At 47.0% G+C, this 27,711-nt stretch overlaps 1 protein-coding gene across 22 annotated transcripts in view; it reads left to right on the plus strand.

Moving 5' to 3' along the window:
- The window catches only part of PPP6R3 (protein phosphatase 6 regulatory subunit 3), a 139,363-nt gene that overhangs the window by 36,095 nt on the left and 75,557 nt on the right, over window positions 1-27,711 (plus strand). For 20 of the 22 annotated variants that reach the window (XM_032594939.1, XM_032594938.1, XM_032594940.1 and 17 more), the window contains exon 2: window positions 9,850-10,002. The exons of the other annotated variants lie outside the window; for them this stretch is intronic. The gene's annotated coding sequence lies outside the window, so the exon portion shown is untranslated. The remainder of the gene's footprint in view (window positions 1-9,849; window positions 10,003-27,711) is intronic. 22 annotated transcript variants of the gene reach the window in all.

Raw genomic sequence — 27,711 nt, forward strand, 5'->3', positions numbered from 1 at the left:
TGGAGGGAGGTGTGGTTTTGGTTGCGTTGCCGCAGTTCTAATGAAGATCATTTATACGCTGCGCTAAATTATTTACAGTCACAGAGATAATCTAGTTGAACTTTTTAAAATGTTTATTTAGTTAGAGAGAGAGACACACACGTGAGTGTGCGCACCTGGGTGGGGCAGAGAGAGGGAGAGAGACAATCCCATTCTTGGGTTGAGTTCTCAGTGGACAAATTCTTCCACTTTCATGGTGCTTATTAGCACATTTTCCAATCTCTGTACTTTTATTTAACTTACTAATCACTTGGTTACCAAGATGTCCTGCAAAAAGTTTTGATGTGTTTCTTGCCGTTGTATCCTGGATTATGGAAATCTCAGCTTTTACATCAAATTAAACTTGATGGTTTATCGTGGCTGAGCCACTTGCTGGCGATTGAGATCGTGTCGCCTTGCATACCATTGCTCTCGTCTTATAGGCAGAGTTGGGGCTTTCCTTTGGATGCTAATTTACTAATTTATGACTTGGCTCCATTTTAATAGCAACTTAGATTGGGTTGGCTTCATGCATGACTGCAGTGATTTGAGTATCCCATAAGGTGCATAGCCAGACGATGATGTAATCTAATCAGGTGCCAAAGTTTTTTTTAAATTTTTTTTTTTTTTTTTTTTTTTTTTTTCAACGTTTATTTATTTTTGGGACAGAGAGAGACAGAGCATGAACGGGGGAGGGGCAGAGAGAGAGGGAGACACAGAATCGGAAACAGGCTCCAGGCTCTGGGCCATCAGCCCAGAGCCTGACGCGGGGCTCGAACTCCCGGACCGCGAGATCGTGACCTGGCTGAAGTCGGACGCTTAACCGACTGCGCCACCCAGGCGCCCCCAAAGTTTTTACCTAAAGTACTTTACATATGTGATTGTGTTTTTAAAAAGTGATAGTATGGATTTACTGTGGATGTTTTATACTTTAATAAAGACTTTTTTTTTTTTTTTTGCGTTCTTGGTATGGTGATTTCTCATTAATGATTGTTTTTAAGTTTATTTATTTGGAGAGAGAGCGAGAGCGTGTGTGTGTGCGAGTGGGGGAGGGACAGAGAGAGAGAGGGAGAGAGAGAATCCCAAGCAGGCTCCTCACTGTGCAGAGCCTGACATGGAGCTTGATCTTACAAACCATGAGATCTTAACCTGAGCCAAAATCAAGGGTCGGACGCTTAACCGAATGAGCCTCCCCATGATTAATGATTTAGAAGCCTTGGTATTCTTGCCACGACTTGTATTAAAATGATTGGCGTTTCTGAAATTAGCTGAGTTACGTGTATATGTGTATATTTAAGTATAAATATTGAAATACTAAGTATAAATATTTACATGCAAATATATCTTTAAATTTTGTTGAAAGATACCTTTGGGGGTGCCTGCATGGCTCAGTCGGTTAAGCGTCCAACCCTTGATTTAGGCTCAGGTCAGGATTTCACGGTTTGTGAGTTTGAGCCCTGCATCAGGCTCTGTGCTGACTCTGTGCTGACAGCGTGGAATCTGCTTGGAATTCTCTCTCTCCTGGTCTCTCTCTGCCCCACCCCTCTCAAAAAACCAACCAACAAACAAAACAAAAACCCCACACTTAATTGTTGCACTAAGACCACCACAAGACTGGAGTCATGGGTTAAATAATTATATATTAAGAAAAAGAAAGAAAGAAAGATGCCTCTGAAGTCATCCAAATTATTTATTTAGGTGATTTCTCCCAATTATGAGTTGTTCGTTCATTTTTGATGATTTTTGCATTCAAGTTTTTGTGGATTTTTAGAATTATTATTCACACTGTGCTAGGCATTGAGGATGAGATGATGGACAAGGCCTCAAAGATGGATTATCTTCCCATCTCATACTCCCTCTCTTTGGACTTGGTGTTTTGAAAAACATGTGTGAGAATGAATACTTACAGAAGTGAGGGGAAGACCCATGTTAAAATTTTACTCTGATCGAGCTGGCCTACCTTGGAGCTTCCTGATGTTGCTAAGAAGTCATCAAGGGACTTGCTTTTATGTGATCAGGCTGGGTCGCCTCTCTGTACTTGAGGTGTTTTGTTTGTGCGTGACGTGGGATATAAGGAGAAAATGCTTTCTCGTATGTTCTGCATTAGCTGTGACTTCCTCTTGTGAATTTGCATCAGTGGGGAATATCTTGGAATCTATATTAAAAATTCACGTGACAGCATAGAGAGATTTTCATTGGCTTTTTTCCTAAGGTGAGCTTAAAAAAACAAAACCTAGTTCACATAAGGGTTATTTGGAGTAAATCCTTTCTTATTATCCTCAACTGTAAAATAGGAATTAATACCTAAGAGAGTGGAAAATGCTTGCATAATGCTAGCACAAAGGATTTGTAAGGGTAGATGTTCATTGTTGCTGTTCTCAAATTCTGTGACTAAGCAAGTACGTATTTAGACACTGTTGAGTTGAGAGTCTGGTTTTTTTCACTGTCTTAGGCTAAACCAGTCCTCATTTCTGACTGGTAATTTTATAGGTATATTGTTCTTGAATTCCCCTTCTTGGCCTTGGTCAGAGTCAGTAGTACTGAAAAGAGGAGATGCTCAGTGATAGAGCTATTGGCTGTTGAAGAAAATGTGGCTCCTTCAAAGAATGGTTGGCAGAAATAAATATAAAAGTGTATTATCTCTTTCTTAAATCTTGGTTTCCTGTTTTGAAGGGGGCCCTCTGGATCCATTTCCTCTGAGAGAAGACTCTAACGATACCCATTTCTATAGACTGAATGTCGGTGTCCCCCCTCAAGGTCCGTGTGTTGAAATCTAATCCTTACGCATCCTCGGTGTGATGCTGTTGGGAGGTGGTTAGACCATGCGGGTGGAGCCTTTATGAAGGGGGTTTAAAAACCCACCCCGGAGGTTTGCCGGCCCCCTCCTGCTGAGCGAGTACACAGCAAACAAGACCACTGTCTGTGAACCGTGAAGCGGGTCCTCACCAGACGCTGAGATCTTGGGCTTTCCCAGCCTCTGGAACTGTAAGAACTAAATTTCTGTTGTTATCAGCCGCCCAGTGTGGTATTCTGCAGTGGCCTCAATAGACTAGGACGTCACCCGTTAGAGTGCACGTTGTAGCGGTCACTAGCAAATCCCTGCTTTTCCTCCTTCAGCCCCGCAACACTGTGCTGTTGTTCCGCGCTTCCGTACTCTCAAGAGCGCTTTGGCCAGGCCCTTCTCATCTTCGCCCTTTAGTTACGATGTAAACCTTGGGGTTTCCTAGAAGTTAAACACCTGGGGAGAGTTGCCCCTTTTTGAGAAGGAAGTACCTGTCGTCATCCTCGTGGATTGTCCTCGTGGACATCCTTCGTGTGTGTATCTTTAATCTTTTTTTTTTAATGTTTATTTGTTTTTGAGAGAGAGAGAGAGACAGTGCATGAGCAGGGGAGGGACACACACACACACACACACACACACAGAGAGAGAGAGAGAGAGAGAGAGAGAGAGAGAGAGAGAGAGAGAGGCAGACCCAGAATCTGAAGCAGGCTCCAGGCTCTGAGCCGTCAGCACAGAGCCCGACAGGGGGGCTCAAACCCATGAACCGTGAGATCATGACCTGAGCCGAAGTCAGATGCCCTGCCACTGGCACCATATTTAAAGCCTAGATTACTTTGTTTTTATAGCAGATTCATAAATTACTGAAGCAGGAAGAACATTTAGAGTTTATTAGTGCAACTCGTTATTTCATAGATGAAGAAATGGGTACTCAGGTTAGAGGACTTAGTTTCATAGCTAGTGAGTTGCTGTTGTTAAAGCTCTCTGGTCTCAACATTTATTTTTTTTAAAATTTTTTTTTTTTCAACGTTTATTTATTTTTGGGACAGAGAGAGACAGAGCATGAACGGGGGAGGGGCAGAGAGAGAGGGAGACACAGAATCGGAAACAGGCTCCAGGCTCTGAGCCATCAGCCCAGAGCCTGACGCGGGGCTCGAACTCACGGACCGCGAGATCGTGACCTGGCTGAAGTCGGACGCTTAACCGACTGCGCCACCCAGGCGCCCCATGGTCTCAACATTTAAAAGCTTTTCCCAGTTAAGCATTCTTCTTAAAAATTTATTAAAAATTTTTTTTTGTCAGTGTTTTACACATCCACAGTTAAGAGTGAGCTAGTTCTGGGAGGTTGGATAAGAAAAACAGCTTTCTTTAGCCTCTCCACCCTCTTTTCCCTTTTCCTGAAGGCAGTTTGTAGTTCTTTGAATTCTTCTGGCCAATTAAAAAATGTATTTACCTCCATATGTCTGAAGAACATATTTGAAGAGTTCATATTTGCTTACTTGTATGCTAATTTGTTTTTGGTTTTAAGCATATCTATTATTTCCTGCTGTGAAAAGATATGGAATAAGGATTAGCTTTCTCCTCTCCTCTCCCCTCCCCACAGTCTGTCTTCTCCGTCTTTCCTTGATAATTTTATTACAATTTTGGTTAAATCAGTAATTAGTTTTATCATTATGACCCTGTGTGCTCTTTAATGTTAAGTGGTAAATTACAAATATTTTTCCTTTCCTAAAAATTTTTTGGTTTTCCCAGAAATAGTATCATTTCCCCCTCTAAAATGTTATGTTTGTGTTTTTTTTTTTTAATGTTTATTTATTTTTAAGAGACAGAGCGAGTGGGGAAGAGGCAGAGAAAGAGGGAGATAAAGAATCCAAAGCAGGCTCCAGGCTCCAAGCTGTCAGCACAGAGCCTGATGATGCGGGGCTCAAATCCACCAGCTGTGAGATCAATACCTGAGCCGAAGTCGGATGCTTAACTGACTGAGCCACCCAGACACCCCTGTTTGTTTGTTTATATGTAATCTCTCCACCCAGCGTGGGACTTAAACTGACAACCCCAAGATCAAGAGTCACATGCTGTACCAACTGAACCAGCCAGGCACCCATCACTTTTTAATTTTTTATTTTTTGAGAGAGAGTATGAGTGCACAAACTGCGGAGAAGGGGTAGAAGGAGAGAGAGAGAGAGAGAGAGAGAGAGAGAGAATATCTTAAGTAGGCTCCCGCCTCCCATGACCCTGCAATCATGACCTGAGCCAAAATCAAGAGTTGTACGCTCAACCGACTGAGCCACCCAGATGCCCCACCATCACTTTTCTAAGAAGCTATTAATGCACTGTTTTAGCTTCAGACTTTTAGTCAGTTACGTGTTCAGCAAGTATTCCATCAGCCTTATCTTTTCGAGGAAATCTTTCCCCGCTCCGGCCTGCCCTGCTTGCCCTCCCTGCAGGGAGCACAGTTGTCTGCCAGGATCCCAGGGGTTCTCTCCGCCTCTCTCCTGCATTGACTCTCTTGTTCTTGTATTCTGTGTTGTCTTCTTTATGGCTGTCCCTCTTGTGTCAGTGGAGCACAGTCTCTGCACGGTAGCTTTCTGCGAATAAATCGTGTAGGAGGTAGATCTTTGACTCGTTTTTCTGTGTACTCTTGGTTGATAGTTTGGCTGAGTATAGACTCCCGGGTCAGAAATCATTTTCCTTCTGTATTAGTCTGTTAATTATTCTCTGTGCCCTTTTAAATAGTATCCTGTGTTTTTTGTTTTTTTTTTTCCCCCAATGGATGTATTATCCATCTGAGGATACAATTTTTTTTTTTTTTTATATTCTCTCTTCCTTGTATAGTCTTTACTCCAGCTTGTATTTTTCTGTTTGTTTTGCCCTTGACTTTTCATGCTAGAGGATTTCCTGAGATGTCTGGCGATCTTTGGTTTTCCTTCATATTTAAAAGTCAGGGATACACATAGCACACACAGTTGAATTATTTGGAATCACCGTCTTTCCCAGCTTTGTCCTTGGCTCTCAAATCTTCATTTCTGCATTACATTCTCCACTAAAAGAACCAGGGCTCCTTGGAAGATGGATGATTTTAGAGCTGGGGCAGAGAACGTTCAGGATGAATCTCGAACGTGTTGTTATGCCAGGAAATAGGGAAGTGCTCAAAAAGCATGGAAAGCACATGGGAGTCTGCTTGAAGGGATTCTCACTGGCTGAATCTGGGACAACTTGAGTATCAGAGTGGATAATGGCATTAATAATTAAAATAAGAACCTATGAGTCCACACTGTTAACAGAATAAAGATGAGTGGGGAGAAGGAGGCCCACCTTCCTGAAGTTAGAATGTCATCTGATGAAGGAATAGTAGACTTTCAAGAAAACACCGCTTTATAACCATCAGAGTAACAGTTGATTCAGACAAAAATTGCCAGTGGGTAGTAAAACTACTGAGTGAATGTTTTAAGGACATAATCTCAAAATATCTTCCCACAGATTACTTACCAATTGATTACTTGGGAGAAAACGGTTATTTTACAGTGGAGAAATATGGCACATATCGTCTTAACCGGGTGATCAGAGTGGTCACCAGTAAAGGGACAGGTTGACATCTGCCTTATGTGATACTCTGGGAAAAACAAAACTTCAGTCATTCCCGCCAGAAATGCATACCCTGTAGTCTTCAAAAAGATAAAAAAATGAAAGACTAAGAAATGCTGGCGGGCTGTTTCAGACAGGAGTGGAAGGAAATGTGACATAGGATCCTGAGTGGAGGGGAGGGAAGATTGCCACGAACGACATCATAAAACCATTGGCAGGATTAGAAAGTGAACTATTTACTCCATAGTCAACAGGTACTGTGTTCTTGACTGTGACATATGTACTGTGCTTGTGTTACTTACTATCCTTGTTCTTAGGAAATACACAGTGGCGTGTTTGCGGAAAGGTCCACGAAACCTTTGCAGAAAGGTCTCAAACATTTGGGATGTTCGCAGAGAGGGAGTGGAGCGTTCAAGCAAAAGTGACCCAGTGGTCACTTGTGAGACTAGTGGAGGCTCGCTGAGAGTTTCTCCTACTGCTCTTGCAACTGTCCTGCAAATTTGCGATAAAAAGGGTTTTTATTTTTATTTTTTATTTTTTTCAACGTTTTTTTATTTTTATTTTTGGGACAGAGAGAGACAGAGCATGAACGGGGGAGGGGCAGAGAGAGAGGGAGACACAGAATCGGAAACAGGCTCCAGGCTCCGAGCCATCAGCCCAGAGCCTGACGCGGGGCTCGAACTCACGGACCGCGAGATCGTGACCTGGCTGAAGTCGGACGCTTAACCGACTGCGCCACCCAGGCGCCCCTGAAAAAGGGTTTTTAAAAAAACATTTGGTTTTAACAGTAGTAGATTGAAGGCTCCCATCACAAGAGGGGTGCGTTGGCTACGAACTTTCCAGCACAGCGACTAGTAGCGCTCCTTGGTTGGGAAGTGCCCAGTGTCTTGGTGCTTTCAGGTTCTTTTTTTTTCTCAAGTTTCGTTAGCTCCGAAGACTGTTGGCGCCCAGTAAGAGAATCTGGCTGGGGCTGGGGTGGGCAGTGGGGGGTGCCTGTGTCTCCGCATTTGTTCCGCAGTTCCCACAGCCTTTCTGTTGTCAGGGTGGCAAGCTGTCCCCAGCTGTGCCCAGCTGAACCAGGGTCTCCCAGTTCAGAGGCCTGCCTCCTGGGGCTGGCAGGGGTGGGACAGAGGGTGAGGATGTTTAGGGATCTGAGTATTCAGGGAATAATTTCTTCAGGCAGCACTCCTTCTGCTCCCTTCCAGCACCCCTCCAATTCTGTTGCCTTCTCCTGGTCCTTGTAGATTGTGCCTTTGAAAAACAAGGCAAAACAACCGAGGTAGTCTTTTTACTGTCGATCTAGAGGCATTTCTTTTTTTTTTTTTTTTTTTTTTTAAATTTTTTTTTTCAACGTTTATTTATTTTTGGGACAGAGAGAGACAGAGCATGAACGGGGGAGGGGCAGAGAGAGAGGGAGACACAGAGTCGGAAACAGGCTCCAGGCTCCGAGCCATCAGCCCAGAGCCCGACGCGGGGCTCGAACTCACGGACCGCGAGATCGTGACCTGGCTGAAGTCGGACGCCCAACCGACTGCGCCACCCAGGCGCCCCTCTAGAGGCATTTCAACGTGTATTCAGTATATGCTCTTTACTCAGAGTTCCGCTGCTCCACTCGGACACTGGCCCGTTCTGTCTTCCATCGTCTGGTCCTGTTTCTCATGTTCTCCCACCTTAGAATAACCAACTGTATTTCTTGCCATCAGTAGTACAGACCCACTCCCTTTCCTAATTAGCCTAAGTGCAAAGAGTAGGAGCAATTATGCAAAGACCGTATTCCAGAAAAGTGGATTAAGTCTCAGCATACTTGTTCCTATTTAATAAGCACTCAGGTTCATAATGCTCGGGAGTACATTTGACAGCGGGTTTTTTCTTTTGGCTTCCTGGATGGGCGTGTGGGGCAGCGTGAGGCCGGCAGGTTGTCCAGCTCTGCTGGGAGCCTGTGATCCGCCCACAAGCAGGAGAGGTGGGTGGTCTTGGCTCCTGGAAAAGATGATTGTGGATTAGTTTTGAGGGTCCTGCGGCCACTCAAATTAAACGCTAAAGAGTGTGTGTGTGTGTGTGTGTGTGTGTGTGTGCGCGCGCGCGCGCGCGCACACACAAATCCTGTGGAGCACATAAGTACATCAGATTTTTATGTTCTTTTCATTTTAACCTGGGTTTCTTACTGTTTTGTTTCATTCATTTTATCAAGCAGTTAGCATTGTTTCTATTTATTACTTGATGGAAAACATTGACCTGAGTGTAGTGTGTTTTATGGAAGAAAGGTTATCACATGAACAGCATTTTTTGTGAAATGCCTTGTAGACTGCATTCTTACAAGATTTCTCATTAGCATATTGTCCATAGTTTGAGTCTTTTTTTCCTGCAGTGTTAAGTTATAAATGAAGTGCCTTGGAAGACAGTTTATAGTCCTTTCATGTGTAGTATTTGATTCATTGACATTAGAATTTGGCTGTATAGCTAGTACTTCAGTGACTTCAATATTCTGCTTACATTTCCTGGTAAACGTTATGTTTTAACATATTACATGGGGCTACTTGAGGGCATTTAGAGGGAGATACTTTGAAAATCTGCTTTAAAATTTTTATTTTATTATTTTTATTATTTAATTTTATTACTATATTTTTAAGTTTATTTATTTTGAGAGAGAGCGTGAGCAGGGAAGGAGTAGAGAGAGGGAGGGAGGGAGGGAAGGGGAGAGAGAGAGAGAGAGAGAGAGAGAGAGAGAGAGGATGAGAGAATCCTAAGCAGGCTCTGCACAGGGCCCATCGCAGGGCTAGAAGTCACGAAACTGAGATCGTGACCTAAGCTGAAACCAAGTCAGACACTTGACCATCTGAGTCACCCAGCCACCCCCGAATTTGCTTTCAGTATTTTAATGTTCATTTATTTTTGACAGAGAGAGAGAGAGAGAGAGAGAGAGAGAGAGAGAGAGACAGGGCACGAGCGGGGGAGGGGCAGAGAGAGAGGAAGACACAGAATCTGAAACAGGCTCCAGGCTCTGAGCTGTCAGCACAGAGCCCGACGTGGGGCTCGAACTCACAGACTGCTAGATCATGACCCGAGCCGAAGTCGGATGCTCAAGCGACCGAGCCACCCAGGCGCCCCGCTTTCAGTATTTTAAAGTATAGTGCCATTACTTAGCTCTGTGTCGGATAAGAATATTATTGATGTTTTCATAAGATGACGGTAATACATACGTTCTTTGTTATTTGTTCACAGATGGTGAAATTACGGTGTCTCTATTTCTGGGTTATTGTTTAGTGTAGGTTAAAAGCTGAGGCAGGGGGCCGACGGTGCCTTTTTTCCCTGTTTTCCCACAGAAAAATTGCAGTTAACTGGAGCTTCTCAAGTTTCTGAGGTGCAGTTCTACGTGAATCAGGACCCTGAAACCGTATCTTTACTGGCAGCTGTCGTCAGACCCACACAGAACCCGCTGTGATCATACGCTCTTTTTTTCTTTGCAGAAGAGCTTCTGTTTTGCTTCCACGTCCCACTTTACTCCTGCTAATCTGCTAATGCAGTAAATTTGAAGACAACTGTTACCAGGATAACCTGTAATGGGCAAGGAGCCACAGAGAAGAAAAGCTTTCTTTTAATTTTTAAACTTGGTTTGAAAGGTAAGACCATTGAGATCATCAGGCGTTTTCTTCCATGAGTTGCATCAAGGAGAGCAGCGTTCTGTTGGGAGACCCTGGAGCCTAGAACAACCAGGGCTAGACCAGGCACAGTGTGGTTCTGTGGCACTGGGGTGTTTTTAGGAAGTTAAATAGCAGCCCTTGTGGTTTGCTCTGGTATGTTTTGGAATGTGCAGTACCCACGGGATTCCTGGTTTCCTAGGGCGGGGGTTAAGCTGGGCCCCAAGGAGCAGCCAGGCCTAGCAGGCTGGAGTGTAGCACTCAGAGAAAGACTGCTCGTAGATGCCCAGCTGCTGCTCCCACATTACCTGCGAGACAGGGAGTGTGAGTGTGTGTGTGAGTGTGTGTGTGGGAGAGAGAGAGAGAGAGAGAGGAATTGAGATTATTTTGTTTTTATTTTACACCAGCCACAGGACATCTCTGGTTTTTAGTCAGCCGTCTGACTCCCTGTGAGTCCTAATCACTGTCATTTTGGAACCCTTCACTGAAAGTTTTTATTAAAGACCAGAGGTTGACTTGGCATGTTTGACTTTTTGCTCAGCTGGCACTTCAGAAAATGGCCCAGTGGGGTCTTTTGGGGGACATGACCTATTTTTAATCCATTTTCGTTTGCTCCATTGTATTTTTTTTTAAAGAACTTTTTTTTAACGTTTATTCATTTTTGAGAGACAGAGAGAGAGACAGGGCATGAGCGGGGGAAGAGGAGAGAGAGGGAAACACAGAATCTGCAGCAGGCTCCAGGCTCCGCGCTGTCAGCACAGAGCCCGACGCGGGGCTCCGACTCACAGAGTGTGAGATCATGACCTGAGCCGAAGTCGGCCGCTTAACCGACCGAGCCACCCAGACACCCCTTGCTCCATTGTATCTTGAGGAGAAGGTGGGCATAACCATTTAATTGGCTACGTTTCAGGCTTCGTCACCTCAGGAGACAGTGTAGTTACTCTGTTGTAGCAGGGTCTCTGCCCCTGATCCCCAGGGCTGTCTTTCCTTCAGCCCCTCCTGAATGACCCTCCTCCAACCTCCGGCCTCCCTCTGTGCTTACACAGTGAAGCTGCAACTCCTGGGCCTGATATTTAGGGTTCTTATTTCTCCAGCTTTTCCCCCGTATTATTATTCTGTGAAAATCCTCATAGAGAGGATTCTCTCCTAAGTATTCATTCACCTCTTGGCACCTTTTCTCCTCAGGCTTTTTTTTCTTAAGGGGAGGGAGTGTGTTCTGGGGCCCAGCCCTTCTCTTTCGCTGCCTGGGGCTACATTCTGACCTTGTGGGTAAAGTCTTTTCCGCTTCTGACTGCACTGCGGGAAGAATTCAGCCCATGTCGAGGGTTCAGATTTGAGAAGGTCAGGGCCATGTAGTTTAACAAGCTGTGGTCCCACCATCAGGCCGATCCACAATAAAAAAAGATCATTTGTGACGCACGTGAGCTGTCGTCTTGCCTTTTTCAGCAGCTGGTTCAGAGCTGGGGGTGACAGGAAGAGGGCACTAGTTTTAGGACCCACGGAGCCCTCCAGCTTGAATCCAGCTGGTTATTTTAGAGGCTGAACATCTTTTTTATGTTTAGTGGACCCTTGTCTGTTTGTAAATTGTAACAATCATCTGCTTTTCTATTGTGATACCAGAGTTTCAAGAATGATTTCTGGAAGTGTTTCTATAATACTACACATATTAGCCTATTAAAAATGGAGATATAATTAACATATAACGTGAGTTTTAGGCGTACAACGTGATGACTTGGTATTTGTGTACATAGTGAAATGATCAGCACAGTTAGTTTAGTTGACTTCTGTCACCACCCAGTTACATGTTTTTCTTGTAATGGGAACTTTTAAGATCTCATGTAGCAACTTTCAAATCTATAATACGGGATTATTAACTGTAGCCACCATCGTGACTTACTTATTTTATAACTTGAAATCTGTACCTTTTAACCGCCTTTACCCATTCTGTCCATCCCCCATCATATGGTTTTACTATTAGTCTGTGTATTTGATCCCCCTTTTTCTAGGGCTCCACTCTCTTTCTACCTTTTTTGTCAAACTTCTCTGTGTTGTTCCAGGTCCTCTGTGGCCACTCCTTTGTGAACTCTTAGAATATCTCATTAAATTATTTTAGGATTGTTTTTCCTCTTTGAGCAGATTTAAACATGCCAGGAGCAAGGAGTTTTGACTTCTACTTTGTATCTAGTACTTTTTAGATGGTAGGTATCATTCATTATTTAGTGGTAGGAGCTAAAATTTTAGAGCCATTTCTCACGGTAACGTTTTAAAGACTGTCTGCCTCTCTTTCTCGCTCTCTTTTCATTTTGTTTTTCTTTGCTGACAAAGACTCTTAGCCGTGGCAGCTTGTAGAACGCTTCTTACCGTTAGCTGTATTCCTCCTGTTTCTTTTTGCACTCCCTCTGCTCATCAGATGCTGTCTGATGCCGGGTGAACTCTTCTCTTAAGAAGTTACTCATTAGTCTCCAGGAGGCCTGGAATCAGTGCCAGGTGGCTGAGAAAGGTTTCCAAAGAGGAACAGCGCTGCAAGTACAGGGTTCTTTAAGACCAGGGGTAGCGAGGCCCAGAGAGGAAATATCGTAGGTTTTGTAGACCGAGAGGCAAAGAAGAGGATATTATAAAGTGTCTGTACAATAAGAGAGCACATTTTCACAGATCTTACTGATGGAATTAAAAATAGAAAAATATTGGGGTTCCGTTTTCTGTAATACCGATCTGCTGATGAGAAGGACGGGATTCTCTTTCCGGAGGGGATAACATTTTCGCCGAAATGGTGTTCAGAGCCGCGGTTCCCCTCTCAGACTCTACCGCACGTCTTCATCTAATCTATTAATGCTGATCTGTAATGAGATTTACGTATTTCATCTTCGGAAATGTCCTTTTACACAGATAGCGCCTGCCACACTCCGATACTAGTCCACAGGTACATAGCGTCCTCACTCGTCCTCACTCGGAGAGCAGCTGCGGAATTCTGTTAGATTCTGTTGCATCGTAGATTAAGCGCTTCCAGTTCACAGTTAGGAAAAACTTCCTCAAGTGTATAGCTGTGTGGATTTTGTAATAGGAAAGCTTCCTTCACGTTTGCGTTAAGGTCTGAAAAATGCTGTTTAACTGTAGTTTGAGCGCAGAAAATGTACCCGCCGTAAACTTGTGTGAGAACAGGGATCTCCCTTCTTTTCACTCCTGAAAGCTAGTGCTAAAATGACCTTTTTTTTAACCACAGTGGAGACTTTGCAGATCCGTGCTGGTTAGCCTTATCGTTTTAGGTTGAATTGATTAAGAAACATCAAGATTGCAGCCAGAGGCCGGTTTCCAGAGCCATTCGGTGTTCGTCAGTAGTGGTTGAGAGTTGTTTTTCTCATTCGGGGAAATTTCAGTCTTGGCCCTGAGCTCAAGAAGTTGCAAAAAAAAAAAAAAAAAAAAAAAAAACCCCATTAACCCGTGATGAGCTGCTTGCCGTGTGACGGGACAGGGCAGGGTCTAATGGCGGTTAAGTCTCCACAAGTACATGAGGTTCCTGTTGACATTACTGGCTCAGTCACACACGAGGCATTTTAAAAACCTCTCGAAGTACCTGCTGATGCAAGTAAAAAGAAATAACCGTAAGCTTTAAACATTACATTTTCCCAGGCGTGTAAATTTGCCCCACGAAGCTGTTTTTTGCTCTACACGTAATTTTACTGCCATCAGCCGGGACACGGATCCGCTGTGTTGTAGGGACTTCATCTTCACTCAGCTTCTCCGAAAACACCCTCCTGTGGTGGTTCCACGCGGGCCGTTCCGAGAGGCTTCTCGTCACCATCTCAGACTCCTCCAGTAAACACCAGCTGAGCTGTATCGGTGGTGCCCGTGAACTCCGCCAGAATCCAAGGAAAACCATCACTGGCCTCCTCGCGCTTGGCTGACAGGCCACTTGGAGACCAGCTTTGCTTGGAGTTTCCTTTTCCGTTTTTATTTTTCTGAAGGAATTCTGTTACGAGATTTTCCATTTCAAAGGTTGAAATTCTGGGGCGCCTGGGTGGCTCAGTCGGTTAAGCAGCCGACTTTGGCTCAGGTCAAGATCTCGTGGTCCGTGAGCTTGAGCCCTGTGTCGGGCTCTGTGCTGACAGCTCAGAGCCCGGAGCCTGCTTCAGATTCTGTGTCTGCTTCTCTCTCTGCTCCTCCCCCACTCATGCTCTATCTCTCTCTGTCTCTCAAAAATAAATTAAAAAAAATTTTTTTTAATGTTTAAGTTTTGGAGCACCTGGGTGGCTTAGTTGGTTAAGCAGCTGACTTTGGCTTATGTCATGATCTCACAGTTTGAGTTCGAGCCCCATGTTGGGCTCTGTGCTGACAGCTCGGAGCCTGGAACCTGCTTTGGATTCTGTGTCTCCCTCTCTCTTTGCTCCTCCCCCACTCACGTCTCGTCTCTTCTCTTCTCTTCTCTTCTCTTCTCTTCTCTTCTCTCTCTCTCTCTCTCTCTCTCTCTCTCTCTCTCAAGAATAAACATTAAAAAAATTTTTTTTTAAATGTTTAAAATGTTTACATTTTTATGGGCCACTTGAGTGACTCAGTTAAGCGTCTGACTTTGGCTCAGGTCATGATCTACTGGCTTGTGAGTTCGAGCCCTGCGTCGGGCTCTCTGCTGTTAGCACAAAGCTCTTTTCGGATCCTCTGTCCCCCTGTCTTCCCCTACCCCGCTCATCTTCCCTCCCTCCCTACCTCCCCTCCCTCTCTTTCTCTCTCAAAATTAAGTAAGCAAAAAATAATAATAATAGTAATAATAAAAAAAGCTATCCATCCAGAATGGTTAGCATTTAAAAATTTTAAGTTTTTCTGATGCTGCCTTCCTGTGCATGAGCGATACTGTGGTGACCGCCTCTTCTGGAAACGTGGACGTCGATTGTGTTCTCCTAGCACAGGTGTGGTGCGGTGGCACGACGAACGCAGGGCTTTGCCGGCAGATCTCGTGACGAAGGGGTCCTCGTCCTGCTGTGCTTAGGAGCTCGGCAGGCGAGGTCCACTTCCTCTTCTCTTGTTTGGACGTTGTGGGGACGCACGGGTGATAAGAAAATACAGTGTCACAGTTCCACACGTGGCACTCAAAGCACCGTTGACTTGTGACTGTGTCATTGTGATCTGGAAAGCAGAGGAGCGGCGCAGAGATCTGTCCCACTCAGCACTGCCTTCACAGCGTGACAGCAGCCAGAGACCGTGTGTAAATGAGCGGTGTGGCTGCGTTTCAGGAAAACTTACATGAATCGCAGAGAATTTTCACAAGTCCTAGAATGTCATGCTTCTGGTTCCCCCCTCCCCCAGTAAAAAACAGGAAAATCATTCTTTGCTCAGAGGCTGTGTAAAAATAGGTGGCAGGCCAGATGTGGCAGCCTGGGTGTCCCAGGGCCCTGGCGTGGGTTCACACGCTGATGGCAGAAAGGATGGGGTGGAAGCGAGACCTGACGGGGCACCTGTGAGAAGGTGCCGCTGTGGTTCTTGCCGTTGGCTGGTTTGGTCGGTCGGCTGGTCCTGTTTCTTGGTTTGCTCGGCTTTCGTGTACAGACTCGTGAGTGTGTGCGGCCGCCGCCTACTTGCCCCCCCCCCCCCCCGGCAGGCGAGCTCCTCTTCCACAGCGTCCGATCTCAGACTGAGGTGACGTTACGGAGCTCTCGCTGAGTGCCAGGCGTGGTACCAGTGCCGTCAGTCTGCCTTCCTCTCGTGTTCCATCCTGTACGCGTACGTGGTTCACGTAGGTGCATGGTTCACAGCGAGAAGTGACAGTCGTCTCCTCCGTCTCTGCTGGCTTCTCCCTTCCTCGTCCCTCAGTTACTTAACCAGGGGCTGTAGCTTGTACCTTCGTCACTTAGCTGTTCTCGCACAGTTACCTCCTTCCAGGTTTCTAAGTTGTGTGCCTGTAGGGAGCTGTTTCTCTAATCTGGCTGACTTTTGTGTTTTTTTTGGCATTTACTCATTTTTTTAATGTTTATTTTCTGAGAGAGACAGAGCACGAGCAGAGGAGGGGCAGAGAGAGGGAGACACAGAATCCGAAGCGGGCACCAAGCTCCGAGCTGGCAGCACAGAGCCCGACGCGGGGCTCAAACTCGCGAACCGAGAGATCATGACCCGAGCCGAATTCAGATGCTCAACCGACTGAGCCACCCAGGCACCTTGTCGTTTATTCATTTTTTGAGAGACGAGAGACACAGCATGAGTGGGGAAGGGGCGGAGAGAGAGGGGGGAGACACAGAATGGGAAGCAGGCTCCAGGCTCCGAGCTGTCAGCACAGAAGCCCAATGTGGGACTCGAACCCATGAACAGTGAGATCATGACCTGAGCCGAAGTCAGAGACTTAACCGACTGAGCCACCCAGGCGCCCCAAAACTGGCTGACTTCTAACAGTGAGGGTGAAGATTCACCTCGCACGTGCATAGCTTCTTTCCCTCCCTCGTCTTCCAGCATAGTTACAGCACAACTTTGCTTAAAATCGGTGTAAAGATATGTGTATTGAGTCCATTATTCCCTAGGGCTCTGACTTCATTAGTACAGTTCGTCTCTGCGTGGTCACATAGATCCTGCACACACATCTCCTGTTTGGACGCATCCTTTTCAGAGCCCTCTGCCTCGTGCCTCACTCCGGGCTGGCTCCTCCGGGCGGGTGTCCCCGTTGCTTTTCTTCTGAGGATCGTTTTTGTTTCTCGGTGTGTGGGATCCGTAGTTCCGTGTGTTCCCTGTCTTCCTCTCATGGCTTATTGCCATGCTTTTTGAAAATATTTTATTTTTATTTTTATTTATTTTTATTTTTTAGAGAGAGCATGAGCAGTGGAGAGGGGGAGAGGGAGAGAGAGAGAGAGAGGGAGGGAGGGAGGGAGAGAATCCCAAGCAGGCTCCATGCTCAGTGCAGAGCCCGACCTGTACCTCAGTCCCATGACCCTAGGATCATGACCGGAGTCGAAGTCAAGAATCGTCGGATGCTCAGCTGACTGAGCCACCCAAGCACCTCAATGCTTCTTTTTACTGTTTTAACTTAAAAAAATTTTTTTTAATGTTTATTTATTTTTGAGAGAGAGAGAGAGCACGCACGCACTTGTGTGCAAGTGGTGGGGGCAGAGAGAGAGGGAGACGCAGAATCCGAAGCAGGCTCCGGGCTCCGAGCCGTCAGCACAGAGCCTGACGTGGGGGTCGAACTTACTGACTGCGAGATCATGATGTAAGCCAAACTCGGACACTTAACTGAGCCACCCAGGTGCCCCTTAAAGATTTTATTTTTGGGGCGCCTGGGTGGCTCAGTCAGTTGGGTGTCCAACTTCGGCTCAGGTCATGATCTCACAGCTTGTGAGTTCGAGCCCCGCGTCGGGCTCTGTGCTGACGGCTCGGAGCCCGGAGCCTGCTTCAGATTCTGCGTCTCCCTCTCTCTCTCTGCCCCTCCCCTGCTCACACTCTGTCTCTCTCTCTCTTCAAAAATAAATAAACATTTTTTAAAAAGTGTTTAGTGCTTGGCACAGAAAGCATAAAAAAATTTTTTTTTTATTTTTAGTAATCTGTATATCCCACACGGGGCTCAATCCCTCAACCCCAAGATTGAGAGTCGCACACTCCACCTACCGAGCCAGCCGGGCACCCCTCCTGGCGCATTGCCACGCGTTGGTGGAGCCCATTTTCCAGTAGCTTTGTGAGAAAGCATGAATAAATCTTTCCGACCTTCCATGTCTTAAAATGCTCTTTTCTGCAATTGCTGTTGAGGAAGCTGATGTCATTCTGATTTCCAGTCCTTTTTTTGATTGTTTTGTCCTCACGAGAAAAGTTGAGATACTGTCTTTATCTCTGATGCTCTGGAATTTCACACTGTGCCGGAGAAGTCTGTTTCAGCACCCGGGGTGACAGGACGTGCACGGCCTGGGGGGGCACTCCTGCGCTTTACACTCTGAGAAAAGGTTTTTTTGGTGGAGGCAGGTGGTTGTGGATTATAATATGTTCTTCTAAAACTTATGTTACTTGGATGTTGGACTTTCTGAATTATTTCTCCAGTTTCTGTCGTTTCCTAAATTTGCCGGCATTGTTTCTTTTTCCTTGTCCTTTATTGCTATCTTGCTAGACTTGCCAGAGGAATGGAGAACTGTGTGAGGTTCAACCCAGTGAACATCTGGAAGGTTGCGTAATCCTTTCTGTTTTCCTGTCGAGGCTCCATCTCGGCCCAGATAAAGCCGTGCCTTTTATATCAATCGGGCTTGAGAAGAGGTTCATCAAACAACACGACGATCCGTTTGTGTAGCCTTCTTCTCCTCACGCTCTCCTAGAGGATCATCCAGGTTTTGGCCACACTTCCTCCAGCCTTGGGGCATTGCTTGTGTTAGTGAACCTAACCTTTAGCCTGATCTTGAACAAGTTCCTGCTTCGACTGCTTGCCCGTGGTCTGTAGTTTTCACTCACTGGCTCTCATTTTATGTTGGGGAACTATAAATGATAGCATAAAAGAGCTTGAAGATATGCAAAGCCGGTTATTTTTTTAAATCGTTTTTTAATGTTTATTTTCGAGAGAGAGAGAGAGAGAGAGAGAGCATGTGCATGCGAGCAAAGGAGGGGCAGAGAGAGAGAGAGACACAGAATGCGAAGCGGGCTCTAGACGCTGAGCTGTCAGCACAGATCCCGACGTGGGGCTCAAACTCACGGATGGCGAGATGGTGACCTGAGCCAAAGTCGGACGCCCCCCGGGTGCCCCAGAGCCAGTTATTTCATCCCCCAAGTGGCGAGTTCTTCTGACTGGTCATCTCTTTGGGGGCCATGTGGGTTAGCAGTTTCTTTCCTCCCCCGAACAAGGTATGGTATCATCTGGCAAGGAGGTGAGCGGCCCGGGGCAGGCCGCAGGAGGATTCGTGTCTTCCACGGTCCTAGACGAGATTCATGTATGACTTTATTCTGAGGTTGGTTTGCTTATTAGTCGCGTCAGAATTCGACTTTATGTTGAGCTTATAATCAGCTACGGTCTTTGGACCTGTTTCTCTCGCTACTTTTCCTGTTTACTTATGCCTGGTGTTTCCCCGCCCCGATCATGTTTTTCAATTTTTATCTAAAATGTACCTCATGTTGATTAAATTTCTCTTCGTTTCATCATGTTTAGAAATATTCTGCATACTGATTCTCGTGTTTCTGTGCATTTTGATGAGCCTGTGGCATCTTGGGGAACTGACTGAGAACAGTCACTGGCCACAAGAGCTGGGCTCCCGGTGTCCCCAGCCGTGCTGTTCTGACTGAGCTGTCCAACCAGCTTGTCTTGACCTCACACGCACAGGTAGGCTGTTGCCATTGACTGGCGAGTCCTAAGCGCCGAGAGCCCACGGGTCGGCTCGCTGCACTGCCGTCTGCAGGCGTGAGCGCACACGGGCTGGCCTGGGGCCGGCCCGTGCCGGGAGACCGACCTGCTGCTGGGCCCGGCCACGCAGCTGCTGTTCCCACGCTGGTGCTGTAATGGGAGGAGCACAGACAGAGCTCGACAGACGCGGGTGTGGATCCCAGTTCTGGCCAGCGCATTTACCTGCTCTGGTCCTTGGTAGGTCCTCTGACCTCTCGATCTTGGTTTCTCCGTATGCAGAACAAGAACAAAACCATGAAAGGTGGTTCCGAGGTTTCGAGGGAGGGTGTATCTAAAAGCATCAGACCCGAGTCTGGCCTGTGGTAGGCACTTAATGGGTAGCCATTAGTAATCGTGTTTCCACCTCTGATAGAAGGTTGCACTGTCAGGACGGTTAATGTTATCGTGGAATAGCTGGAAGAGGTTCAAGATTGTTTTTCCGAAGGAGCTGTAACGATCCTAAGAACCGTTCAGTTCTCTGAATGACTCTGAACTTCCGTTCCTGAGCAGACGCGCAGCAGCCCCCGAGCTCGCTGTTCTTTCCTCGCCCTTTCGCTTGTTGGCCGCGAGACCACATGGAGACCGGGCCCTCCGGAGGATGGCGGCCTGGTGCCGGGGTCCCGGGGACTGTGGAGCCTGACCTGGACGCTTCAGGAGGGAACGTGGCCTGCTGAAAGTTTGCGGGGCAAGGACGATGGACGCTTAATAGCCAGAGCTGAAAAACGGAACTTCACCTTTTTCCGTGACCAATTTGCCAGTTCTGGTTTCTGCTACAGAATTGGTCATAACTACAGATTAACTAGGGTAGTTAGCTTGTTCTTGATCCGCAGTCTTTTTCTTTTTGGCCTTTTTTTCTTTCCTTTTAAAAATTTTTTTAAATTTGTGATTATTTTGAAAGAGAGCAGGGGAGGGGCAAAGAGAGAGGGAGACAGAGAATCCCAAGCAGGCTCTGCACTGTCAGCACAGAGCCCGATGCGGGGCTTGAACTCACAGACTGTAAGATCCTGACCTGAGCCGAGATCAGGAGTTGGACGCTCAACCCCCTGAGCCACCCAGGTGCCCCATCTTTACTTGTTTTAAAATGTTTATGTATTTATTTAGAGCAGGGGAGGGGCAGAGAGAGGGAGAGAGAGAGAATCTCAAGCAGGCTCGGCACTGTCAGCACAGAGCCCAACTTGGGGGCTCCATCTCAGGAACCGTGAGCTCATGACCTGAGCCGAGATCAGGAGTTGGACGCTCCACCCACTGAGCCGCCAGGCGCCCCTCTGTCCTTTTTTCAAAAGCATCTTAATAGCATTCTCGGTTTGCTCTAGAATTTGTAGCTAATTTGGAGAGGCTGTTCTCTTTGGGTATCTTGTGTCTAGCAGATATGCGAATAATACAGCGGCCACTGTCACTTGCTTCAAGGTAGAGGACTCAAAACTTACCTGTCCCTTGGCTTCACTTACTTAGTAAAACTTGGGCACATCAGGCATTCTGTACCCCGGCTGCTCCTGTGGGAGCTCTTTCTGGCTGCGCGGTTCTCAGACCACTGCTCTCTTGCTGGGCTGCTCCCTGTAGCCGCAGACTCAGAAACTGTTGTGTGCTGTGCCAGGTAAAAGCGCGCTCTCTCTCTCTCTCTCTCTCTCTCCGTAGTTTTATGGTTTTACTAATAAAATATGACATGCACATAGGCTGTCTATTCATTTCCTTGGCTGCGTAGCCTAGCTTGGGGATTGGGGACTGATGGCCAGCCGGGCTGCTCTTTCCACAGTGGCGTGGTGCTTCTTGGAGGAGACATTTGAGCAGTCTGTGCACGGTGGGATTTGTTGTAAATCAGCAGCGCTTCAGGCTCTTTGCCTCTGGGGGCTAGGAGCTTCCGGAAGCCACCGGGCAGCACGTGCTTGTTCTCGTGTCCTTGCGTAATCAGCATCGGGCACGAGGGGCCGGCCCTGAGTCTCCCGTGCACCCTGGTGTCAGCGTCTCCGAGTTTCCCCCAGTTGTGCTTCATTTTGACATATTCGTTCTCTTTTTAACGGTGTTGGGCTTCACCAGAAGTCTGAGGGTGGCCGTCGTGCCGAACGGAAGGCGGCTCCCGCGTCCGCACACGGCGCCGGGGAGAGGGCAGCGCCCCGCGTGCTCTCCGGTTACGCGTTGCTTCTATCTCATGTTCGGCTCAGGTCGCTGATGCTCCTGTGTGGTTTCAGAGATTCAGAGAATCCTGGGGCTTGAGATTGAAAATCAACCTCTGGAGCCCATAAGAATTTTCTTTTTTCTTTCTTTTTTTAAAATTAAAAACAAATTTTTTTTAATGTTTATTTTTGAAAGCGACAGAGCCAGAGCGCAAGCTGGGGGTGGGGGAGGGGCAGAGAGAGAGGGAGACAGAATCCGAAACGGGCTCCGGGCTGCGAGCTGTCAGCACAGAGCCTGACGTGGGGCTCGAACCCACAAACCGTGAGATCATGACCTGAGCTGAAGTCGGAGGCTTAACCGACTGAACCACCCGGGCACCTCACCCATGAGAATTTTTGGATGTGACTTTGAGTTATATCACCTCTCTTACCTTTGCTTGTTTGCACACACACACTCTCTCCCCTCACCCCTTCTTGTCTCTGTTTCTTGTTCTCTTGTTCTCTCTCTCTCTCTCTCCCTCTCTCTCTCTCACACACACACACACACACACACACACACACACACACACACACACACTACCTAGATGCAGCTGGGTCTTTCTTGCCAGGGCTTCGGGCAGAAACTTGATTACCATTGTGTCACCCTCATTATTTGCCTTCTTTCTTCCTAACTCTTCAGTCGCAATTTAAAAAAAAAAACACAAAACTTGTTCTCAGTAAAATTTTTGCATATACGTGGATTGAAGTGTTTGCGATTGTGGAAATTACGCATAAAGATTCACGTACATTTGAGTTTTCATATGTTTGTGCAGGAACACGTTACCTGCTTTAATGTGGATCAGGTGACAAAAGTTAGACTGGATCTTCCTTGGTTGGCACTTGGCTTTTTTAATATAAAAGCGAACCGGGTGACAAGATTGTACCTCTCGCCCTGCCCTTCGCTTCCGAGTGCTGGGTTTGGAGTTGGCTTCAGTGTGGCGGTCGCGTTTGCTTTCTGAGGGTCGTGCGTTTCCCGGGCAGCTCAGAATTAGGACGCAAGCCATCAGTTTGTGTCGCCTGATACCACGCGGTGTGGCCAGGATCAGAGGAAACCTGCAGACCGGGCTTTGAAGAGGCAGATGTTGGAGGTTGATGTCGGAGGCAGAACGATCATCCGGTGGGAAACCTCATCGGGGATACCGTGGTTTGCGGAGGAGGGGCTGTCGCAGGGCTCCCCACCTTCCGGGGTGCTGACACAGGCTCCTGCACGGGTCGCTCACTCTTCAGGCTCCTGTCTGTCAGCGCCTCCGTGGCTTTGTGGGCCGTTCGGTACGTAAAGCACAGATGTCCCCGTGCTGCTCATTGGCCGTGTCTCACCTGCCTCCCCCGCTTCTGTGTCGGCGTCGTGTGCAGTTCCTGCCGTGTCCACCTTCGTGGCCTTGTCTTTAGCACTCCCTTCCCCGTCCTGTGTTTCAGTTCCACTCAGACACTTGGCCGCACCCAGGACAGGCTGGACCTCTCCCTCTCTTGGCCTCTGGGAGTGCGCCCTCTGTTGAGTGCACCCGCCAGAGCTCCAGTCATCTCCTGTGTTACTTGCCTCTGCTTCCGCTCAGAATTGGTTCTTTCTAGATGTTATTAAGATACATTATTGACTCTCTACTGTGGGTGTGTCTACTGTGTGTTTATCTCAGTTAAAACTCACTGGTTCTCGGGGCGCCTGGGTGGCTCATTCGGTTGGGCGTCCAACTTCAGCTCAGGTCATAATTTCATGGTTTGTGAGTTCGAGCCCCGCGTCGGGCTCTGTGCTGACAGCTCAGAGCCCGGAGCCTGCTTCGGATTCTACGTCTCCCCCCTCTCTGCCCCTCCCCTGCTCATGCTCTGTCTCTATCTCTCAATAATGAATAAATGTTAAAAAAAAAAAATTAAAAAAAAAAAAAAACCTCACTGGTTCTCTCTGCTCCCGCAGCAAGCCCATGCAGCTGTGTGGGCAGTTCTGCAGGGGCCCTTTGAGACCCGGTCTCGTGTTGCCTAAGCTTGTCCTCACGCCTTCTGAAAGTCTTTTCTGGTTGTCAGGGCCTTCTCCCTGCTATGAATTTCCTGAAGCTCCTGGAAACCTCTGTCCTGTTCTCTGTGCTTGCAGACTTAACTTCTACTGGCCTGGAATGCTTTTCGCTGCATCCTCACCTACTGAACCTTGCAGGTCTTTTGAGGCCCAGCTTAGGCCTCACGTATTAAGGGAGTCTTTTCTGGTCAAGCTCCCCTCTGTTGAGCTCCCATTCTACAGAACAAGTTTGGCATTGATGCCTTTTATTCTCTGTGTTTTCTCTTTCCTCAGTTTTCTTGTATTTTTCAAGGGGTTGGGACCATCTGACATGTTACTCCTGTAGTCAAGGTACTTGTTAATTAATATAAAACACACTAAATGGAATTGATTCCTTTATTTATCGCTCTCAAAGACAAGCTGAGATATCAAAGAAATTACGAAGTAAAAATGAAAACGATTCTGGAATATCTGGGTGCTAAAAACGTGATCGCTTTTGACGTGTTCTTTGGAAGAAGCAGTTGCGAAACCAAATATAATGAAGCTTCCCTCTAAAGAAATACCTCTCTCTGATAGGCAGTGTGACCTTCGATTGAGTTAGCCCGGCCTTTGAGTGGGGGCAGGGGAGGGCAGCTGTCGGCAGGGGATGCCTTTGCTAAGAACGGAGAAGCAGCTCCTGGGTGGACCTTCCAGGCCTTCGTGACCTTCCCCCTTGCTACCGAGGGAGAGCTGCCTTCAGAGGCCCGCTGGTGCTCTTTCTTTGGGTGCCGTGTTTCTGCTTCCCCGTGGGAAGTTAGAACGTTTGCCTCGGCGTTCGGCTTTGCTGTGAGGAGGGAGAGTTTCTCCTTACCTTACGGCACAGAGGCGTCCCCCCTTCAGAGTGACACCGCGTGCTCCTATCTGTGGGCACTTGGCTCCCTGTCCCTCCTTGCGGCGCAGCTTTCAGCGCACCACGTGAGCAGCTTCCCACCTTACTGAGCCCGGCGCTTCCCCGTTTGGGTCTTGGCGGACGCTGCCCCCCTGAGTTCCCCGAATACCTGAATCCAGGCCCCGGGGGAGCCCTGATACTCCACGTGTCTGGATGCTGGCGGGAGCAGGTGAGCCAGCACCGGCAGCCTTGCAGCAGCTCGATCGTCCAGCACGTCCCGTTCCCAGGCTGCTTGGAAACTTGGCCGGGGGCGTGGGGTAACCGGGTCTGTTGCTCACGGAATAAGCAAGTTGTGTTTTTGGTTTCGTTTTTTTTAATTTTTATTTAATTCCTTTTTTAAAAATTTACATCCTAGTTAGTTAGCATATAGTGCAACAGTGATTTCGGGAGTAGATTCCTTAGTGCCCCTGACCCATTTAGCCCCTCCCCCCCACCTCCTCTAGTAACCCTCTGTTTGTTCTCCATATTTATGAGTCTCTTATGCTTTGTCCCCCTCCCTGTTTTTATATTATTTTTGTTTCCCTTCCCTTATGTTCACCTGTTTTGTATCTTAAAGTCCTCGTATGAGTGAAGTCACGATGCTTGTCTTTCTCTGACTAATTTCACTTAGCATAATACCCTCCAGTTTCATCCACGTAGTTGCAAATGGCAAGATTTCATTCTTTTTGATTGCTGGGTAATATTCCAGTTTGTGTGTGTGTGTGTGTGTGTGTGTGTGTGTGTGTGTGTGTGTGTGTGTACGTACACACATCTTCCTTATCCATTCATCCATCAGTTGACATTGGGGCTCTTTCCATACATTGACTGTTGTCGATAGTGTTGCTATAAACATTGGGGTGCATGTGTCCCTTCCAAACAGCACACCTGTATCCCTTGTAGTGCAATTGCTGGGTTGTAGGGTGGTTCTATTTTTAATTTTTTTTCTTTTTTTTTTTCAATTTTTTTTTTCAACGTTTATTTTTGGGACAGAGAGAGACAGAGCATGAACGGGGGAGGGGCAGAGAGAGAGGGAGACACAGAATCGGAAACAGGCTCCAGGCTCCGAGCCATCAGCCCAGAGCCTGACGCGGGGCTCGAACTCACGGACCGCAAGATCGTGACCTGGCTGAAGTTGGACGCTTAACCGACTGCGCCACCCAGGTGCCCCTCTATTTTTAATTTTTTGAGGAACCTCCATACCGTTCTCCAGAGTGGCTGCACCAATTTGCATTCCCACCAGCAGTGCAAAAGAGATCCTCTCTCTCCACATCCTCGCCAACATCTGTTGTTGCTTGAGTTGTTCATGTGAGCCATTCTGACAGGTGTGAGGTGGTATCTCATTGTGGTTTTGATTTGTATTTCCCTGATGATGAGTGATGTTGAACAGTACGTCGTTATTAATTTAATTGGGGGCCATGAAGGCTCAGTTTACTCCCAAGATGAAGGGGAGTCTAGTGGGTTTTTTGGTACATTGATCAAACATCATCGTTCCCCAAAATATTTGAGTGATCGGGGTATTTTTTCTTGTTTACAATATTTTTGAGTCAGCTTAGAAATGAAATTCCCAGAGACATGTGCCTCTTTTACAGTTTGGCGAGGCATGTCTAAACCAGTAGTGAGCCACTCTGGCCCTCTCGACTCAAGATCTAACCCTTCATTATTTCAGGGTGAGGAATGAAAACTTTTCCTATTAGTGCTACAAATATTTCTAGATATTAGAGGCTAAATAACAGTTCTGATTTTCTTGTGACGAACTTTTTTTGTGTTGAAGAATGTCCAAGTTGCTTTATATGTACAAGAATAAACATGATTTCTCGTGTATGTGTACGTCTCAGAAGGGGAAAACCTGGCCCATGTAACCCTCTCCTCACCAATCCCACATTGGCCCTGTGTGGAAAAGGTGGTTAACTGTTGACTTTGGCTGTAGGAGGATATTGGGCGGTTGGGGGGGGGGAGGCGGGGAACAAGAGTAGGGTGGTTATTTTAGTACCAAGAGAGAAACTTTGAACCATAACTGTAGTAATGTATAATTAGAACTGTCCTGTCCCAATACAGCAACCACTGGCCACATAGGACTCTTGAGCATAAAATGTGGCCGGTTCAAATTGAGATGTGCCGTAAGTATAAGACACACTCAGATTTTGAAGGCTTCGTTACAATAGAATTATATGTTGAAATAATACCGTTTGGATGTATGAGGTTAAATAAAATATATTTTTAAAGTTAACGTAGCCAGTTTGCTTTACTGTTTTGGTGTGGCTGCTAGAAAATGTAAACGTACACGTGTCTCACATTGTGGCGCGCGTGCTCTGTGTGCTCCTTCCGTCCGCCGGGGCCCCGCTGGCACTGGCCCCGCAGCCCCGGGCCGAGGGCCTCCCGGGAGGAGTGCGGTGGGAGGCCTGAGGTGCCCCGGAGTTTGAACTCCCGACAGCATGTGCCTGTATGCCTTCGTTTGAGACTCTGAAAATAAATCTGTAGTACAGACATGCCCTTCGTAGCACATAGAAAGAAAAAGAAAAATATTAAACATAACACATTTTGTTTATAGATTGTTTCCTGGGTGTTGTCTTGGATGTAAGCGGCTGCTGCTTCTCCCTTTGGTTTCTACTCCGTGAATTTAGGTGACTGCAGTTACTTGAACTGCAAGGATCTGGTGCATGTCTGTTGCAGGCCTGGAGGATGTTAGCAAACACTTCAGAGCATGGAATCTTGGCGATTCCAGTGGGGCCAGTGATGAAACGGTGTAGGCAGCCTTCATGCCTGTGCAGCCCATGTGGTCTCGGGTTCCCCCCGTGCAGAAGTGTTTGCTGTGACGCTCAGCTGCTCTTCGTAAGCTCAGCAGTTCTTAGTAATAATCTTGGAATCCTTTTTTGAGTCTCTGGACGTTTTGCCCTGGGCCCAGCCAGCCCCGGGTGCAGGTACTCCACAGGTGTGGCGGTAGGATTCGTGGAGGATAGCCTGTCCCGCTTGGCTAGATCCTTGCTAAACTTAAGTACAGTTCATAGAAATGGGAGCTTTCTGAATTTTAGACTCATCAGAGCTCTTTGTCGTTCCCTCGGCTTACTGCTGCCATCGGGAGGCAGGATGATTAGCAGTTTCTCCCTTCTGGGTACCACTGGTTTATCTTTCACCACATTCATCGTGTCATTCTTTCTGGGCTCCTGTTGGAAAGTGATATAATATGTCACACTCTGCATCTGTCATGTCCAGAGAAAACCCACTAATATCAGCTTGTCCACAGGGAGTTTCTGAAATAACACAGCCGCGTGTTTGCAAAGTCGGCCTTTTTCCTGTTTCTCTTAGTTATGTAATTATTTTGAATACGCTTATTACA

Source organism: Lynx canadensis, chromosome D1 (genome assembly GCF_007474595.2).
Source record: "Lynx canadensis isolate LIC74 chromosome D1, mLynCan4.pri.v2, whole genome shotgun sequence".
NCBI classification, from domain to species: Eukaryota; Metazoa; Chordata; class Mammalia; order Carnivora; family Felidae; genus Lynx; species Lynx canadensis.